This window comes from Panthera pardus, unplaced genomic scaffold (genome assembly GCF_024362965.1).
Source record: "Panthera pardus isolate Hobbes unplaced genomic scaffold, ASM2436296v1 HiC_scaffold_26, whole genome shotgun sequence".
Lineage (NCBI taxonomy): Eukaryota > Metazoa > Chordata > Mammalia > Carnivora > Felidae > Panthera > Panthera pardus.
In genome coordinates, this window is record NW_026526832.1 from 23,122,191 (window position 1) to 23,132,095 (window position 9,905).

The following is a 9,905-nucleotide window of genomic DNA, read 5'->3' on the forward strand; positions in this document are numbered from 1 at the left end:
TGAAATCTGGTAGCACAGTGTTTCAGGGCATGGCACTTGGCACTAAACTGTATAGGCTTAGATCGAACCGAGCCCTATCTCTATGACCTTACATAAATTAATTAACTTCTGTGAGCTAAGTTTTCTTATCTGGAAAATGGAAATATGTGTTGCCCAACAATACAACCCAACAGGGCTGTTGAGGGGATTAATTGGATTGTCATACCTACGATACTTCAAAGAGTGCTCACTTACTCAGACTGCTATATATGCATTTTTGAAATTATTATTGCTATCATTATTGTCATTATTGCACATTGCTTTTCCTATTGCTCTTGTGTCACACTTACACTTTCCTTGTCTGATCCTTATCTCTTGTAAGATTGCAGGATTATTTGCACCTGTTGAAGACCAAGATTGGTTGTGTGTGTGTGTGTGTGTGTGTATCTATCTATCTGTCTACCCATCTATCTGTCTATTTAATTCCCTGGTACTTAGATTAGTATCCTGCAAGAAGTAAGCATTCATTTAATGGCAATAATTAATTAATGAGTTGAAGGTAGCTAATATTATATCCCTAGGTGCAAGAATTCACAAATCCCTTTCTCTCCCACTGAATTGCATATAAATATAAGTCACAGGTCTTCATTGATCTTGGAATGGTACACCTCGGGGGAAATTGAATCTGTCATAGTTCAAAGAAAACCCACTCCTAAATAAGTTAACAGATGCATTCATTAACTGAGGTGGTCCAGTTAAAATAGGGCACACACTTGGTGGGATTTGAATATCAATAGTCTGTAGAGAAGCATCAGCTTCCAAGAATGTTTGGCTCCTGATGTGATCTTCTTAACCTTTGCTTTCCAGTCTAGTCTTCAGAGAGGCTGCCGCTCATGTATGATGGAGATACTGCAGACATACCGTGCTAGGTCATTGGGAAACCATCTGAAGACTGATGTCTTATTATCTCTTGAAGCACATGGCAAAGAACCACTTACAGAACCTTCTCTATTATTTGACTATTTAGACCCTTAGGTTCATTGACTTCAGAATAGTTTTACGGAATCACTCTGAAGTCAATAAGTCTCCAAGACTTGGAAGGAGTCAGGAAGCTACTGAAGGGCTCTGGGTCTGCAGTTGACTGGCTCCATGCAAGACAGAGGCATGCTGCTCCTGCTGAAAATAGGGACAAGAGTTTAACTCCACGAGGGCGGGTGGCTGGCTCAGCACAAATCGCTGTGCTCAACTTCAAAGGGCAGGGCCTCCTGCAGTCTTCCTGGGAGCAATAACATTCTTCCGTGGTTGTTTTGGGACGCTGGCCTTTGGGAAGGTGGCAGCTGAAGAGTTATGGAGAGTAGGACCTACTTTTCTCAGAAATGTGCTCTGGTTTCCCAGGGCATTCCTCCTGGAGCATTGGCATCCTATGCTATCCCTGAGGGCTTCAGCAGAGCTCCAAATAGCCAAGATGAGGAAAATGAAACAACAGGAAGCAGTGTGAACCGTAATGTTCCTTTGCCCTAACCCTGTACTCCCCCCTTTTCAAAGTATTTCCTACCTGCTTTCATATAGAGCCCTGGAGAGCACTGAGATCTTTTCCCTTCCTGTTTAGGGACAAGTTTGGGATGAGCAGGTATGTTGTCTCACACTTTCCTGGCTGCCCTGAATGAACCATACATTGAATGGCATCCCACAGATTGCTCAGCTTTTCTTTGGCCTTCTGGCCTGGCAGGTGTGGAGGGACAGAGATAACTGGGTGGTTCGAGGAACGGGACGTAGTCAGTGTTACCCTCCACCCCCATCCCCAAGTGGTTTTGGTAGCAAGACAACAGTTATCCTGTGGAGTTATGTATGTAACTTGTGAGTGGTTTCTCCAGTTCTTCTAAATAGCACTCCCCAGAACTCTTTTAAGTCATGCTTAGTATTATAAACAATTGTTAAGGACATTCATTTCACCTCAGTACCTTTTCCATAACATTATACGTTTCTTCATCCTTTTTATTTCATTCAGTATTTCATGCACCCTGTAAATCATAGCCACTAATCACCTCTCTGTTTGTCCCTGTGTCAACAACCAGGACTCTGGTCCAGTTCTCATCAACTCATGCTTAGATGATGGTGGTTCAACCGGACATTCTCCTCTCTGATCTGGGCATACCAGTTTATTCTATGCTCCCTGAAGGATTAATCTTAAGCTGCTGCCTGGCTCAAGAAAATTCAGTGGCTCCCCATTGTCTACTAAAAGTTGAGCTTCGCCTAGCTTTTAAGGTCCTTTAGAATCGGGCTATAATCGCTTTTTTTTTTTCCAGGAGTCCCTAATATATACTTCATAATTCTCATCCCCAAATTTATTCCACACTGCAGATGTTTCATTGCCACACAACACGTTGTCTCCCTTAAATGCCTGACACTCTTCTGTGCCTCATCTGCCAAGTCATCTAATTTATTTGGCAAAGAAAGAGTGCTTTCAATACCTCCAACTTTGGCTCTCTTAAAGACCTGGCTTGTCTTAACTACTTCACATCCATTACCCACTGCCTTGTTTTCAGAAATCTAAGTGTCTTCTGCCTACATTACTGGACCATTAGCTCGATGCCGTATGAAGTAGAACATCAGCTCTGACACCCCTACCCAGATTTTTTTCCCCAACAGTGCTTACCCACATAGGGCCAGGATTATAAGAGCTCCACAAATACTCTAAAAATAAATTATTTAAATTCCACCTTTGGGAACTCGGTGGTTGGTGTACAATCTTATGCAAAGGAAAAATAACATGTATTTTATAGTCAGTATTATTGGAGGGGACACACCTGGAGATGCCACTTCCTGATAGAATCTTTCTTTATTTGAAGGGACCCTGAGTGGAAGGAAGGCCCACCCCTGAGTTTCAGGAGGATAAATTGCCTTGCTCTCCCTCACCTTCTTTGCTGTACTCTTTCCTCCACTTGGAATTCCCTTCCCTCCCCCCAATCCTTGATATATTCTTTCCCAGCCTTTGATATTAAACATAAAATATTATCATGCTAGTAAAGTCTTGGCCAGGCCTCAGCTCTCCATTGTCATTTTATGTTATTTAAAATAAAAAGACATAAAAGTTAACACAATTGCCCAGTACATATATGACCTGATTGTTTTGGGAATATAAATCTTACCCCATCTGCGGACCTGTGGTCTGTCTTGAACTGACCCTCCATGCTGCTTTCTCATTATCATGGAGAGATGGCAGGCTTTGATCACCTGTCCCTAGTTTTTCCTCCATGGAATGCGCTGGCATTCTGGCTTTCTCTGCTCCCATCTGTGAGAATTGCATTGGTATACTTTTTCTGCCTAGATACCAGACACCTTCCTCAAGGGCAAGAACATTGTGATTTATACCTCTCTGTTCTCTCATTGCTGATTCTGGCATCTAGCACAGCAGTGGGACTCAGTATCTATTCATTCACTGAATAAAGGGGTTGAATAAATACCAGCCAGACACTTTCCTAATCATCTTTCCTTATCTTAATTTGTGTGCCCATTCTTAGGTGCATGACTATGTATATATTCCTGATTAAGGAGAACTAAGTAGGTCAAGTGACAGAAAGCAATGAATAAATCCATAATTTATAGTTTGGTTTAGGCTTCTTACTCTTTACATAGTAAGGCTCGGCATTAGTAAAACTTTCAGGCATTAGTAGGGAAACCTAGAGACTTTGTTACATCGTAGAAATTCTTATCATTCCATGCCTCATGCTACTTTCTTCCTTGAAGTAGGGCCCATCAACTTAGTCTACCTTTGTTTCCTTTCTTTTTTTTTTTTTTTTACTGTCCTTATCCCCAGTATATCCCTTAGGATTCTTCAATGTGGAGGCACCATCTCTTCCAGATTGTTTTACTCTTTCTATCGCTACAGGGAAGTATAAGGAGGAAATAAGTAACAAACATGGGAAAATTACAAAAGCTTAAAAATTCCAGTCATGTCCTTGACCTCATTTTTTGGCCTTTCTAACATGGGCACTGCTTGTAGCAGGCAGTGTTAGCCAATGGTTATTTCGAATTGCTAACTCAGCCACTTGCTAATTAGGAGGGACTTGGGCAGTCTATGTAACCTTGGCACTCTCGGTTTTTCCATCTGTGAAAAGGGGACGCTGAAGCTGCCTCTCAGGGTGCTTATGAGCATCTTGTGGGTTGATGTAAGCGTGCTCCTAGCCCAGAGTGCATAACATTGTTACAGCTTGGACCACTGTGTTAAATGTCACTGAAGCAGATGCTGCTGGAGTTATTGCCAGCTGAGGTACGTACTGGACACAGGTGTTACTTTTTCTTCCCAGGGCTGGTACTCCCTGAAATCCGGTTGCCTTCTCAGCTCCATTTCTGGAGTGAGGACCGCCTGGAGCTTCCTTGACCTTTTAGGCAAGACCTAATGAACCAGGTGCAGAGAAGTCAAGCCAAGGAGAGCAGAGGTAGAAGGCAAAACCAAAACCCAGCTCAAGGATAAATGCAAAGTGGTTTTCTGTTTTTTGGGGTTTTTTTAAGTTTATTTATTTTGGAGAGAGAGAGTGAGCATGAGCCAGGAGGGAGAGAGGGAGAGAGGGAGACACAGAATCGGAAGCAGGCTCCTGGCTCCTAGCTGTCAGCACAGAGCCTGATGCAGGGCTTGAACCCATGAACCATGAGATCATGACCTGAGCTGAAGTTGGACGCTAAACCGACTGAGCCATCCAGGCGCCCTGCAAGTTGGTTTTCTTGAGAAGGCCTCTGGAAGGGGCTCAGATATTCATAGTTTAAGATAAACAAACACAGGCGAACAGCAGATACAATTTCTTGATTTGACTGAAAGCTCTTTGGGTGGGATCAAAATCTCTCAGAATACACGTTGCTTATCTCTGTGGGTGCTTGGGCTCTCTTCTAGGCGGCTCTGACTCCTGACTCCTATTGCCCTCCTTAATAGCAGAACAGAAGCCCCAGCCTTCCCAGATATCAAAGATAAAATGATAAACTCTTTTCAATGAATAAATAAATGAGCGAGTGAATGAATGAATGTATACATGAATATAAGAGAGACAAGGCCCCTATGACAAAGCAGAAGCTGTCTAAGACAGTAATCCCAAATCCGGACCTCCAGCCTTCCCTTGGAAGGACAATATATATGTAAATAGAGCCATCACGTTTAGAATGTCAGGCCTCAGAGGGTTCCTCTGGAGCTTACAAAGGCCACTTCACACTTCTCCATGAAATTACAAAACTTGACAGCTTTCTTAACACAGTGATGGTGAGGAATAAAAACTTCAAAAATTATGCTATTTGAAAAGTAAACTATTTACTGTTCAGAGGAAAAGAATCTGAACTTAACTACTTGGCTGCTATCAGAATGTAACCCTATGACACAACAGTGATTTAAAATGTAAAATAGAGCTTTAGGCATGCAGAGAAGGAAGGCGCTATCCCCACCAAAGCCCAGCTCTGTGGCACCTTCACCTGCAGGGACACGACCGAGGCCCAGGCACTCACCCATCACTGCCTGGACCGGATCATAGACTACCTGAATTTTCAGGTTTTTCTCCACCTGCACCTCCTCACTGCCAAGGATGTAAAAGAAACATGACAAATGAAGGCCTGGATATACATTTTCATGAAGGAAGTATGCACTAAGTGAAGTCTAGGTTCATAGCCAAGGCAGGCGTTCTTAAAAAACTTAATAAGTGACCTCTAGGAATAAAGGAATAGAAGGTTGTATGTGAAATGCATTGTGCCCCTGTGTGTCATCCCTGTGATAATGAGTTAGCTTGATCCAGGTCTAGAGATGTGCATATGGACCCATACAAATGGGCTCACACTCTAGAGCTGTGGGCCTTAAGAATGTGTCCTTCAATAAGCCTCGCATCTTCCTGTTGAATTTTGTAAGATGGAAAAGACCAGGCAAGGCTCCGTGGTGTGCAGTGGTCAACACAATCTTTATTGGCCTATATGCCCCTCCTTAGTTGTGGGCACCTGCTGCCCCAGGGCCTGGCAGTGTGCACTGGGGTCAGTGCCAGTGCCTGTGGAGCCGGTGCTGTTCACAGTTTCAATGTGAGTCGGCAGACGTGGCCTGGGGTGCGGGCAGGGACAGATGACCTCTAAGTTCCCTTCCCATCTCAAGACTCTGTGATGAACTCAGAAGACATGACCCCGATATTCTGCAAAATTAAACTGTCACCTAGAATTCTAAAGACTTTTTGTGGGTCTCTCCCACTTTTTTGCAGAAGACAAATCCAAAACGTGCAGCCTATAGACAGAAATGTGATCCAACAGTTTTGTTCTTGTTTTTTTTTTAATTGCACCATAGTATTAATATAATTATGTGAAAGCACATGACCAAATATGAAATGTTTCATACACTAAAAATCACAAACACTTTATAACTGCAGCCAAAACACTCAGGAGCTCTAGGCAGGAGTAAGCCAAGCTTAATTTTTAGAGGAATATCAAAGCCAAAGAAGCAAACCAAGGAATTCGCCTATGGAGGTAAAATTTTGGGCACAGTTCAGTTCAATTCAATTCCGTTCAACAAATATATGTATCTACTAAGTAGGCCCAGGGCACTATGCCTGTTTCTGTTCCATATGAAGAGGGATTGGCATTACACATATGGTTTCATAGAGATGGTGAGAGGTGGATGAGAGCAAGAGCACAAGTAGTTTTCCATTTAATAATCATAATTATAAAAACAATTAGGAAAAGCTACCATTTACCAGAGGGCCAATCATATGCCAGTGTTTATGCCACACCAGGCCCTCTATACGTACATGAATGCTTGCATACACGATTCTTAATCCTTAAAACAACTCAGCAGAGGTATTCTTATTTCCCATTTTCTTCATGAGAAAATCAAGTCATAGAGAGGTTAAGTCACTTAGCCAAGGTCACCCAGCTCTCAGGTACTGAGCCAGAGTTTGAAATCATAATTGTCTGAATTCAGAGCCAGCACGCTGTGCATCTCACCTACATTAACATATATTTCACCACCTTCCACTATGGCCGTTACTAGTGGGCAGAAGGGATGAGGGCTGAACCTGGCCTGTGACTTTTGGTGAGAGTGGCTCACCTGTGCTCCGCCTGTCCTCCCAGGCCCTCCTACACGCCGCCTAAGCCAGGAACCTCTCCTTGTTATTCCAAAGGGGCCAGGTGGTGGGCCAGGCAGGAAGCAGAGAGACAGCTTCTGAACCTGGCTTTGAGCTTCATTAAATCCTCTCAGTCGTTGGTTAGGGCCAAGTATCTTCCAGCCACCATCATATATAGTCTTCCTTTTTCCTGTTTAAGTCAATTTGACTACAAATGCAACCTTGCTGACGTGGAGTCTATCAGTAGCTGAGCAGGGGCTCATCTACCTCGGGGGCAGAGCTTCCTGGGAGTGAGGCTTTGAAAGACAGCTGGCTTGTTCCCTGAAGTAGGTCACATGCTCTCAGCCCTCTCCTCCTCCTCCTCCTCCTCCTCTTGGAGCCACCCAAGGGGAAGCTCATGGGAAAGCAGCAGGTTACTCCCTATCAGCAGAGATACATCTTTGCCCCCTACGATGGGCTCTGCTGGTCTGGTAGCCACGGGCAAGCTGTGTTTTATTCCCGAACATCCCTTCTTGTTTCAGCAGATAATGGACTCTAGTTAGGAGACAACACCATAAACACAGCATAAACATTGGGATGCAAAGCTGGAATGAGTCTGCATGTAAATAAGAGTGCTGGGAGCCAGGGAGGTAATAAGTCAGGAATGCAATGGAGAAAGGTTATTAAGAGAGGAGCTTGTAAAAATCTGCAACAAGGCTGAAAGCTGGGAGCATTTCTTGATTACAGAGGACTAAAGGCAGCGGCCTGTCTCATCTGTGCTCTGCCTAGCTGGGTGGCTGGACTCCGCACTTAAAATCCTGCTGTTACTCACTTTGTTCAGTCATGAGGTTGGGATTTTATACACTTAAAACAAAGGAGAGTTGTCGGGCTGTTGTGAAGGTTGTATGTGAGTGAAAGCATTATGAAAAGCTGATGTTGCTGCACAAATGGAGGCTTATGTGATTCTTAATTTTGGAAAGTGGCTGAGATGACTCTTTTACGCATCTGAGCCCTCTTCTTGGTTGAATATCAAGCAAAGTTATCTTTTGTAATAGAAATCTCTCAGGGACCTATCAGGCATGAATGAAACCAAGGGTATTTTCTGTTGTGTTATAGTCCAAACAGAAAGGTCCTTTTTATTGGCTTTATGGTCGTCAGGATATGTATGGTAGTCTTTGTGGCAGTAAGAAGTAAATCCCAAATCCCACTGGCTTAACCATAGTACCAGAAAGGAGAATGTTTGTAGCTCTCTGACATGACACCCAGTATGTCTGGGGCATTTCTCCTGTGTCTCTCTTGCAAACAGTGAGTTCTGAGCCCTAGGTTGCTCCTATCTAGTAGCTACATGGTGACTTCTTTCACTGCCTCAGAAAGGAAAGAAAAGGCTGGATCCCATGATGAGAGGATTTAAATAGTCAAGCCAGGAAGTGGTTTATCACATCCACTCCTATTCTGTTATTCATAACCCAGTTATGTGGCCCCAACCCAACTGCAAGGGAGGCTGTGATGTGTAGAGGAACCTGGATGTCTTGGTGAGCTCTGTGTCTGCCTCACCTTTCTCAAAGTTAGCATCTGGCTAATGAATAAAGGGATAGCTTGTAGTCAAGGGAGAGATTACACTACTCTGATGTTTGCTCCAGTGACATGTAAGTCTCTGGCCAAGATTATGAACTTGCATATTTTTGGGGCTGAACAAGATTCCCAAAAGGATTTATCAACCAGCTGTAGACTTCTAATATGGTATTGTGATTTTAATTCTGGACACTGGTACATCTGAACCCTGGTTTATTCAGGATAAGACTTAAGTAATTTAGCCATATTTCCAGGCTAATTGTTGCCATGCCGTCTTAGCAGTTATGATATAATTGGGATAGTATTACCTTTCAGCCTTCTAATGCTGAGGCTAATAGCTTTGGTCAGGCATTTTACTATTGATTAAAACACTTTATTAAAAGCTTTGAATTGTGCAAAAAGAAAAATTTGTTAAATTCAGTCATATACATCTTATGGCCTAACATCTGGCATTTTCATAGTCTGAAGTCCTCATAGATTGCTGACATTAGTTACCACCTTCAAACTTTCTAAATTTTAAAATGACTCAATGGTATCTTTTAGAGTTGCAGAAGATATCTCAGCATTGAGGTTATTGAGATTTAAATTAATTAAACAAGGAGGCCATTAGACTGATGTGGCTGTAATGCCATGGCAGCCTATGTAAACACATCAAATTCTAAACCTGTAAATACATCAAGGTTATAAAACTGGAACCTATGGACAATGAATCACACACAGCCAAGTAGGCTTTAATCAGTAGTCAATCAATAATTTCCTTACTTTGCTTCTGCCTTTTCTTTATTCTTTATAAAAGTCTCACCCAGAGTTCTTGTCTGGGGGCGGGGGTGCTTTCCACCACTTTCGATTTGATGCTACTCAATTCAAATCGGTTTTTGCTTGGATAAACCCTTAAAATTTTTAATATGCCTCAGTTTATCTTTTAACAGATTCCAATGTCATATTTTCATTGGAACAGAATGGGCATCTATAGAAAGCAATTGCTACCTTAAAATAGCACTCTGAATTTCAGTTAATTTTTAAATACCTTTTCCAGATGGACAGCCAACTGTTTTCATCAGTTTGGAACTTCCTAGCAGTGAAATGCTGGTGTATAAAGGTTACCCTTTCATTTTGTCTTCAACAATGCAGTCTGTTCTTAGACCCAGTCCATCTTCTCCCAGTTTGTGAGCTTGATGATTTGAATTCACCAATCCTAAACTCCATCTGTTTGTTGCCTGAAAACAGTTGAACAGATTTCAATAAATTTAGAAACTGTAAATAAATTGTTGAATAAGCCTGAATGATGGGTAGGATTTC

At 42.5% G+C, this 9,905-nt stretch overlaps 1 long non-coding RNA gene across 1 annotated transcript; it reads right to left on the reverse strand.

The window, feature by feature from the left end:
• Positions 1-696: 696 nt before the first annotated feature.
• LOC109267808 (uncharacterized) lies at positions 697-9,818 on the reverse strand. Its single transcript, XR_002080283.2, has 2 exons — positions 9,634-9,818; positions 697-1,155 (listed from the first exon to the last, which is right to left on the reverse strand). It is a non-coding gene; the product is annotated as an uncharacterized LOC109267808 (long non-coding RNA).
• Positions 9,819-9,905: the final 87 nt, after the last annotated feature.